Here is a 9,115-nt window from a genome sequence, read left to right on the forward strand (position 1 = left end):
AGTGCAAGCATGCCAGCATCGTTTTGTGGTGGTAAGTAGACTGCGACAAAAAGTAGAATAAACTCTCTTGGTAAATAGTATGGTTTACAGCACGTGTCAAATTCATTCCATTGAGTTTTTGTGCCTTCCCTGTACTTGATTGATGCGTTAAGGTCACTAATTAGTAAGGAATACGCCTCACCTGGTTACTTAGGTCTTATTTGAAAGGGGAAACACCAGCTGACACTTGGCCCTCCTTGGAAAGAGTTTGACACCTCTGGTCCACAGCTTATGAGGTTTTAACCCACCCGAGCTTACCCAATGCAGTATAGAGTAGAAAAAACAGCTGGATGTATATTTTCCATGTTCTTGTTCAGCCACTAGTTGGAGAAAAATATTACATTGATAGTGTAGAGTGCAGCTCATCCAGTTTATTCTCCAGTGATTGAATGTTATAACGGAGGTTCGAGGTGGTTTATCCACTCGCTGATGTAGTCTCGTCAGGTATCCTGCACACCGGCCCCTAAATTTGTCTCTTCCTCCAAATGTCGGATTTGGGCCTGGTCCATTTCTAAATTGCACCATGTGTATTCTACTATTCAAACTTTCAACATTAAGTTGAGACCCTGACTGAGTTTGATTATGCCTGGAGCCTGCCCTGGACACTAGGTATGTGGTTGTGATGTGGTTCCCCCTCTGCTCTCAGGACAATATGGGGTTAGAAGTCTAGTCTGTGATTGGCTGACAGGCCAGCTGTACTGGACCAACCAGAAGACCCGGTCTATTCATGTTGGGGCAGCTGATGGGAGTGGATTTGCAACGGTCTTGGCCAAGAACATAGACCCGTTGGAGCTGGTCCTTCTTCCCATTGAAAGGTTGGATCATGTTAATATTTGTGGTACTTTTGATCTGTGGTTGGGGCATTTTATTGCAACAATTTGTCATTTTCTCCTTTACTTTGCAGCTTGTTGTTTTGGATCAACAAAGGTCCAGGTGATAAAATTACTCTGGAGCGATCTGGGATGGATGGGTTAAAGCAGGAATCTCTGGTGGTCCTCACTGCACAGGCTCCACGGAGTCTGACCCTGGACGTTACAACTCGGAGGCTGTACTGGATGAGTGATTTTAAAAAGGTTTATGATATAGTCCAGCTATAACCAATAGTACTGCTTGTCTGTCCGCAGCAATGAACATATTGCCAAGGTAGAACCAATTGTCTGTCTTCTTTCCCAGTCCATAGAGACTGTGCGAGTGGATGGGAGTGGTCGCTACAGCTTTCTGGAGTTCTTTAAGAGGAGATCAGCTCAGAGCCTGGCGGTGTTTGACAGGTGGTTCTACTGGACAGATCAGAAGGGTCTGTGGCGCTCCCCTCAGGACCGACCTAATCAGAAGACCTTTATTCAGAGGACAACACTCCCTGTCATAGAGGCATACCATGAACAGCAGCAGCCAAAAGGTATGGGGTATATCATGCTAACTCTAAAGGCATGGGGCATATCAAATAACATGTTCCGGTGGCAGGTAGGCTAGTAGTTAGTGTTGGGCCAGCAACCGAAAGGTTGTGAGATCGAATCCCCGAGCTGACAAGGTAAAAATGTAATTCTGCCCCTGAACAATTCTGCCCATTAAAAATCAGCCTTTTCCAGCTACAATAGCAATTTACAACATTAACAATGTCTACACTGTATTTCTGATCAATTTTATTTTATTTTAATTGACAGTGCTTGTCTATGACAAGACAGTGCTTGTCTACCCCAAACTTTTGGAAGGTATTGTATTTGGATGTGTAGTGTCAGTGCTTGTTGCTGGTATGTCATGCCCAAGTTTGCTAATCTTGCCAATAAAAAAATCATTAAAGTACTTGGCAATATCAGTCGGTTTTGATGATTGCACTATCTGATTCAATGAATGATGGTGCAGAGTTTGCCTTTAACTTGTCACAATGCGCCAAATACAACAGACCTTACTCTGAAATGCTTACTTACAAGCCCTTAACCAACAATACATTTAAAGAAATATAATTAAATATAAATAGTCCGGGTGGCCATTTGATTATTTCTTCAGTAGTCTTATGGCTTGGGGGTAGAAGCTGTTAAGGAGCCTTTTGGACCTTGGCTTGGTTGGGGCGCTCCGGTACTGCTGTTTTAGAGAACAATCTATGACTTGGGTGACTGGAGTAATTGACAAATTTTTTTCCCTTCCTCCGACACCGGCTTGTATATAGGTCCTGGATGGCAGGAAGTTTGGCCCCAGTGATTTACTGGGCCGTAAGCACTACCCTCTGTAGCTCCTTATAGAGCAGTTGCCATACCAGGTGGTAATGCAACCGGTCAGGATGCTCTCGATGTTGCAGGTGGATCATTTTTTTAGGATCTGGGGATCCATTCCAAATCTTTTCAGTATCTTGGGGGGGAAATTGCATTGTTGTGACCTCTTCAAGACTCTTGGTGTTTTTGGACCATGATAGTTTGGTGATGGACACCAAGGAATTGGAACTCTCAACCCACTCCACGACAACCCTGTCGATGTGAAAGGGGTCATGTTCTGCCTTCCTTTCATTGTAGTCCACGATTCGCTCCTTTGTCTTGCTCACATTGAGGGAGAGGTTGTATTCCTGGCACCACACTGCAAGGTTTGACAGCCTCCCTATCAGCCTTCTCATTGGCGCTGATCAGGCCTACCACAAGTGAAATCGGCATATTTAATGCTGGTGTTGGAGTCGTGCTTTGTCATGTGGTTGAACAGGGAGTACAGGAGGGGACTGAGCATGCGCCCCTGAAGGGGTACCAGTGTTGAGGATCAGCATGGCAGATGTGGTGTTGCCTACGCTTACCACCTGGGGGAGGACCGTCAGGAAGTCCAGGATCCAGTTGCAGGGGGAGGTGTTTACTACCAGGATCCTTAGCTTAGTGATGAGTTTTGAGGGCACAAAGGTGAACGCTGAGCTGTCGTCAATGAATAACATTCTAACATAGGTGCTCCTTTTGTCCAGGTGGCAAAGGGCAGTGTGGAGTGGGATTGAGATTGTGTCATCTGTTGTGGCGGTTTGGAGTGGGTCTAAGGTTTCCGGGATAATTGTTGTCAGCCATGACCAGCCTTTAAAAGCACTTCATGGCTACCGATGTGAGTGCTATGGGTCGAAAGTCATTTAGGCAGGCTACCTTCACTTTCTTGGAAAAACTGACTTGTGACTGACTTGTGGTCTGCATGAAACTCAAGTATTAGACTTGGTCAGGGAGTGGTTGTTACAGATTGTGTGATCATGCTCTCTGTAGCAGATGTGAGAGACCTTTAACTTCTTGACGCTACCCATCCCTTTAGCGGGATAATTGTCATCAACAACCGCTGAATAGCATAGCGCCACATTCACATAATATTACAAAAAAGATATATATTCATGAAATCACAAGTGCAATATTGCAAAACACAATTTAGCCTTTCATTAATCCACCTGTCGTCTCAGATGTTGAAATGATGCTTTACAGTGAAAGCAATCCAAGCGTTTAAGTATATCGATCGCATGACAAAACATTATGTACACTTAGCATCAGGTAGCTTGGTCAAAAATCAGAAAAGCAATCAAATTAATCGTTTACATTTGATCTTCGGATGTTTTCACTCAAGAGACTCCCAGTTACATAAATGTTCATTTTGTTCCATAAAGATAATTTTTATATCCAAAATACTCAGTTTGTTTGGCACAGTATGTTCAGAAATCCACAGGAAAGAGCAGTCACCACAACGCAAACGAAAATAATATCCGTAATGTCCACAAACATGCCAAACGTTTTTATAATCAATCCTCAGGTTGTTTTTAAAATATATAATCGATAATATATCAACAGCAAATGTCTATCAGTAGGAGAGGGAAAAACAATAGTTGTCCAAACTCTGTTGCGTGAGCAAAACTCATGTGACCACCTGACGCAATTATCTTTCTGGCTCATTTTTCACAAGAACAGCCTGAAATTGTCTGAAGACTGACACCTTGAGGAAGCGATAGGAAAAGGAATCTGGTTGATATCCCTTTAAATGGAGCAAAGGGAGGCTATGGAACATGGAGTAATCAAAATAGAATCCACTTCCTGGTTAGATTTTTCTCCGGGTTTGGCCTGCAATATCAATTCTGTTATACTCGCAGACAATATTTTGACAGTTCTGGAAACTTTAGTTTTCTATCCTGATCTGTCAATTATATGCATATTCTAGCATCTGGTCCTGAGAAATAGGCCGTTTAATTTGGGAACGTTTTTCATCCAAACATCAAAATACTGCCCCCTACACTCAAGAGGTTAACTGCCTAGTTCAGTGGCAGAACGACAGATTTTACCTTGTCAGCTCGGGGATTCGATCTGGCAACCGTTCGGTTACTGGCCCAACGCTCTAGCCACTAGGCTACCTACCGCCCCAATGGGGCATATCATGCTTACTATGGAGGTTTGGGTCATATCATGCGAAGGCTAACATCTCCTTTGTTGGACAACTCCATGTTTATTTTTTTTTGAAGCTCCATCAGCCTGTGTAAAGTCTGGCTGCCAGCTCTGCATGCTGACTCTGGACCTGCCTGCTGGGTTTACCTGTACCTGTCCTGATGACAAACTGCTCATGGCAGATGGCTCATGTGAATGTATGATTACCATGTATTACAGAATTCTAACCCTGTTTCTTTCTCTGCTAGTTCTGGCACTTTAGAGCATTTGTTAAGCAATGTACTTGTTATTCTATCACACAGATCCCAGGTTTGCTTATGCAACATCCACAACACTGAACCTGTTTAAGTTGAAAGGGAAGGAGCTGATCAAGACAAAACTGCTGACTACAGATGATTTCATGGAGTCTTTTGACATCGACTGGAGGGGGGACTGGGTCTACTGGGCGAACAGCACTGGTCATGTGATGCGCTGGAACCTCAATACCGGCCAAACAGAGACTGTCCCTACGCTGAGACCAGGTACATTTTTTACTCTCCCAACCAGAAATCAGGTACATATAATGGAGCCAGATTGTGCAGGTTTAGTGTTTGTGTGCATATATGCATGTACACTGAACAAATATATAAACGCAACATGTAAAGTCTATGTCCTATGTGTCGTGGCTATGCCGGATTAAGTGATATGACATGCTATTCTATAAAATAATTTATCTGTAATTAATATTACGTGATTAAAGTAACAAAAGGAGAAGCTATCGTAAATAAAGAAAATATCGTTAATACATCTTATGCATTCTAAATAACCGCCCATTTAAAAAAGGAGATTGCAATAAATATTTACTCTGATCTGCGCTTCGGTAGATTGGTTGTCGATGGAAGCCCAGTTTTTCCTTTATCGATCTCTGGTCCTCTGAATGTGTAGTGGTAAACTGGAGCGTGGTAGAATGGATACTCTGTCCTCTCCTAGCCCACGTTTAGCGACTGCTTCAACTCAATGGCTAGGACGTTTACTTCTGGAGTGAAAGTTCATACCAAGTTGCCCTACTTTTAATTAGCTCATGCTATATTCTGGCTGGTAGTCGAATTTCATCCTTCCAGTGTGTAGGTCGTCAGCTTCACATTAAATTTGCTATGATGCTATATTTGTTAGGTTCTTACTGAGGTTGGCTTAGTTCTGTAGGTGGTCTTTGTCCTTTCAACGTGGGGTTCTCAAGTCCACATGTCCTTTTAACAGCTTATTATCTGAGCCCTTTTAACGTGGGACGGTCGCCCTAACCTCCTCGGAACAGAAAGTTACATTTTCATCAAGGGCTTTATATAGGAGGGGAGAGAAGGGTGTGTTTCAGTTTATAACCAATGCTTGTTCGCATGGGCAGGGCCACTGAGTTGCACATAGCTCACTTATGAAAACCCAATTCTCTCATTTGGAAGCTAAAATTACATTTTATCTTTTCAGAAATAGTTTCATATTTAAATTGCACAACAATTCCATGTGAATCTGATAACTTGGTGTTGACTTTCCAAGATACATTTTGTCGTCCTATCATCAGTAATCATGTCTCAGACGCCAACCGAACTGACATCATATTCATTGAGTACCAACAACTATTTTCAACTGGTTGGATTACAGAAATATGGTTCCATCTTTTGATGTTCCCAGACGCTCTGTTAACTTCTTGATGCACCATCCCTTAAGCTGGATCATTTTCGTCAACATCCGCTGAATTGCAGAGCACCAAATAATTTTCTAAATTTCAAAAAATATTTAATTTCATGAAATCACAAGTGCAATACAGCAAAACACAGCTTAGCTTGTTAATCAACCTGGCGTGTCAGATTTTAAAAAAGCCATCTCTCTCAGCAGACAAAACATTACCTTCCGATCATACCTAGAGTCAAGAGAGATGAAAGGTATTTATGGGGTGGTCATAAGCCTCACCCACATGCCAATGTCATGACAAATGTTTCATGAGCTGAAGAAAAATATAAGTTAACAAATGCACAAAAAGCTTATTTCTCTAAAGTGTACAATTTTGTTTATCCCTGGTAGTGAGTATTTCGCCTTTGCCAAGCTAATGATTAACCAGCATGATCATTACACAGGTGCACCTTGTGCTGGGGACAGTAAAGCCACTATTGTGCAGTATTGTCAATACAATGACAGATGTCTCAAGATTTGAAGGAGCATGCAGTTGGCATGCTGAAAGCAGCTATGTCATCAGTTGTTGCCAGATAATTGTATGTTAATTTCTCTACCATAAGCTGCTTCATGTTTTAGAATTTGGCAGTACGCCCAACCGCAGGCAACATGTAACCATGAAGTCCCAGGACCTTAACATCCGGCTTAATCACCTGCCGGATATTCTGACTTGTAGTGTGTGTGTTGGGGGGGGTACTGAGGAGCTGAGAATGTATTTTGGGATAAACTCATTGATTGGCTGGGCCTGGCTCCCCAGTGGGTGGACCTATGCCCTCCCAGGCCCACCAATGGCTGCATCCCTGCACAGCCATATGAAATCCATAGATTAGGGAATAATACATTTTTCAATTGACTGATTTCCTTATATGAACTGTAACACGGTAAAATCTTAAATTGTTCCATTTTGTATTTTTTTGTTTCTCTGCCAAGCATATATCTATATCAAACATTAGTAACGCCTTCCAAATATTGAGTTATGTTGGTCCATTCCCTCTCCTAGCCTGTTCTGGTCTATATATTCATGTTGTGCTGTCCTTGCCTCCTAGCCTGCGTGGTGGCAGTAGACCAGAAGATGAGAAATCTGTACTGGCTGTCATGTGATGAAGTCTGTGTTGGCGTCACTAACATGGATCAGGGTTACCCACGGAGACTGTACCAGTCAGGCAGTGAGGTAAGAGATGTTTATCTGGACTGGCAGCGGGGGAGGCTGTACTTGCTGGAGGCTGGCTGGATCCTATCCATGAGACTGCCAGGAGGAAACCCTAGGAAAGTCCTGAGAGTGGAGGGACACATCGCTGGGCGCATTGTTTTGGACCTACAATCGAACACACTGCTCTGGAACACAGAGGGGGACGGTCAGTATCACTTACTGCAATATTGTCTTTAACAGTGATTCTGTCTCCTATAATGCTTTTTTTTGTGATCCTCGGTGTTGAGCTGGTCATCTGGTTAGGAATGATCATGTCGTGTGGGGATTGCAGGGCTGGTGCAAATGCAACCAAAGAAGCAACCATGTACAAATTAATGTAACATTTGAGCATCTCACATATTTATTTTACACCTATGTATTTTCAGTTGTGTGTGATATGGGTGTTGAAATGTTTATTTTGACAAATAAACTTATCTAAACATTAAGAACCAGGTTGATCTGAACTTTGCTGTTGGAAGGCTATGTCTGTGTTCGGCTGTCGCCACTGACTTTGCACATGGACTTTCATTAAGTCGGTTGCTTTCGCCTTTCCACTCAAACAAGCTCTTTGTGCTCCTTGACAATGTGTAGATCTGAAGATCATGAGTCTGTTGAAGTCCCAGACTCACCTGGCAGGCAGAGAGTGGAATGTGCCTGGTTCCATCATGGCCGCTCACTCTCCGCTCCTGGTGTCGCTGTTTAATGATGTCATCACTGTGTGGGACCGGCGGGACAGGAGGCGTGTCCACGATGTCCCAGTCGGACCAGGCGTTGTCAGGGTGATCATGGCTCTGGATGTAAAGGAAGGTTGGTACAATAGCGTTAATGTATAGTGAACAAAAATATAAATGCAACATTGAACAATTTCCAAGATTTTACTGAGTTGGTTCATTGAAGGAAATCAGTCAATTGAAAAATTAATTAGGTGCTAATCTTCAGATTTAACATGACTGGGTGAGGGCACAGGCCCACCAGCTTGGCAGCCAGGCCCACACACTGGGGAGGGCATAGGCCCAGCCAATCAATAGGTTTTTCCCCAGCAGGGTTTTATTAGACTGAAATAAAAGCATTTCATCCTTTGACGGGAACTAAAGGACTTCCCACTTTTAATCCTAATTTCACATTTCCTTGTAAAAGATGAATGTGAACATCATCCAAGCATCACATGGAACACAGCCAAACTCATTCAATAAACCAGTCACACGTTGTACTGACTAAAAACTAATAAATTGTCCACCTAACTGCTACACTTGTTTCCAATGCATCACATATCTGGTGAGCATGAGACTAATGTAATGTTAATAAAAAATTGGCAGCCATGTTTGTTTGTATTTGAGAAGCAAACTCCCTAATGCCTTTCACTATAGGACTAAAATAAACCAAGTAAAAGATGGATTTACATTTGTTTTACTTAACGAGGCAAGTCAGTTAAGAACAATCTTATTTACAATGACGATCTACAGGGGAACAGTGGGTTAACTTCCTTGTTCAGAATGACAGATTTTTACTTTGTCAGCTCAGGGATTTGGTCCAGCAACCTTTTGGTTACATGCCCGACGCTCGAACCACTACGCTACCTGCCGCCCGTGCGCCCATTGCCTGAAATATCAACTTAGTTTGACCACTTTTCAGCATTTTACAAATCTTCAATGTGCTTAGTGTATGTAAAATATAATTAATTTAGTATGACAAATCACAAAGCAAATCACCTCGCATTTCACCCTAAATACAAACTTAACTGTAGCGTGAAAGCTAAACAGGGTTGCCAGATATTGGTAAACAATTATTTGATGTATTTGTAGCGGGGATCATTTAA

The 9,115-nt window shown here is 42.6% G+C and overlaps 1 long non-coding RNA gene across 1 annotated transcript in view; it reads right to left on the reverse strand.

Moving 5' to 3' along the window:
* Window positions 1–5,437, reverse strand: part of LOC135503714 (uncharacterized) — a 32,203-nt gene extending 26,766 nt beyond the window's left edge. The window contains exon 1 of the long non-coding RNA XR_010449993.1: window positions 5,253–5,437. This is a non-coding gene — a long non-coding RNA (uncharacterized LOC135503714). The remainder of the gene's footprint in view (window positions 1–5,252) is intronic.
* Window positions 5,438–9,115: the final 3,678 nt, after the last annotated feature.

The sequence above is a fragment of the Oncorhynchus masou genome, chromosome 18 (assembly GCF_036934945.1).
Source record: "Oncorhynchus masou masou isolate Uvic2021 chromosome 18, UVic_Omas_1.1, whole genome shotgun sequence".
In the NCBI taxonomy this organism is placed as follows: domain Eukaryota; kingdom Metazoa; phylum Chordata; class Actinopteri; order Salmoniformes; family Salmonidae; genus Oncorhynchus; species Oncorhynchus masou.